This window comes from Grammomys surdaster, unplaced genomic scaffold (assembly GCF_004785775.1).
Source record: "Grammomys surdaster isolate TR1022 unplaced genomic scaffold, NIH_TR_1.0 182, whole genome shotgun sequence".
Taxonomy (NCBI): Eukaryota; Metazoa; Chordata; class Mammalia; order Rodentia; family Muridae; genus Grammomys; species Grammomys surdaster.
Genome location: NW_021604627.1, coordinates 2623977 through 2625209, shown reverse-complemented (window position 1 = coordinate 2625209; position 1233 = coordinate 2623977).

The following is a 1233-nucleotide window of genomic DNA, read 5'->3' as shown; positions in this document are numbered from 1 at the left end:
AGGAGGATCACCCAGGATCACATAATCTAGCAGACATTATATAATAAGACTGCGTCTCAGAAAAGCTTCTGGTCAACTGAGGCAGATGTGAAAGAAAAAGACATGGCCAGAGAAAATACAAAACAATTCTGTCAGCCCTTGACTCTCAACAGTCTGCACACTGTGACTTATGTTCTTGAACAAATTAGACTTCATTTCAGAGCAAATGGACAGCAACAGGTATAGCAATCTTGGCAGAACACTTAATTAATTGCTTTCTGCCTAATGTAGACAGAGGGATGCTGCTGCCACTTACCCTGTAAGGATTAGTGCTCATTTTTCTTTCCCTAGAACTTAGTTTCATCAGTTTTCAATTCCAAAGACATTGGTTTACTTTGTATTTAATCATAACAATCTAACTTCCATAGCAAAGTTTATGTCAGATACTTGTGGGGAAAAAATGGATTCTAAGAACCTTGCTGCTATCCACAGATCTGGTGAAGTACCCAAGAGTCATTAGGAAAGGTTTTAGGGCTAGGCAGCTGAATGACTCCCATCCCCATAAACTTGGTGAGGGGTAAGCATGCAGGACACTTATGTGGTTTTAGGACAGTGTCCACTTTCTCTCCATGAAACCATCACCTTCACTCTGGCTTAACTTTGGTAAGAATTTTTTCAGAATTGTTCCTGTCTGAAAGAACTGCAGGGACAAAAATGGACAAGAGACTGAAGGAAAGGAGGTCCTGTGACCAACCCGATAAGAGGCAAAAAGAAAAAGATTTCCTTCATTGGGTGGAACTTTAACATCTCTCAAAAACAAACTACCACCCCTTTTCAAAGCTGCCATGCTCAAGTGTTGTCTAGAAAGGAACTGATGAGTGTTTCTGAAGACAGAGACTCAGCTACAAGTAAACTAAGAACTGTTTCTGGTGGGGGTGGGGTGTCATGTAATAAAGGCAGGAAACTAAAATTTCAAATACATGTGTTTTAAGAAATAAAATTGTAACCATAATTCCTCACCTTAGAAAGCCCTTTATTTTCTAACCAAATGTTTGCTCATCTTTTACAAGGCTACAGGAAAATTTAAGCCTTTCCTACGCAGTCAAGTGTAAATTTATCATGTATGCTGCACAAGTTCAGTAATAGCAATTAAATACCTTCCTTTCGTTGGTACGAAGTCTCGGGAGGCGAGGAGAATAAGCAAATGTAGAAAACAGTATGAACTCACACTCTGTACAATAAAACAGCCAGTCC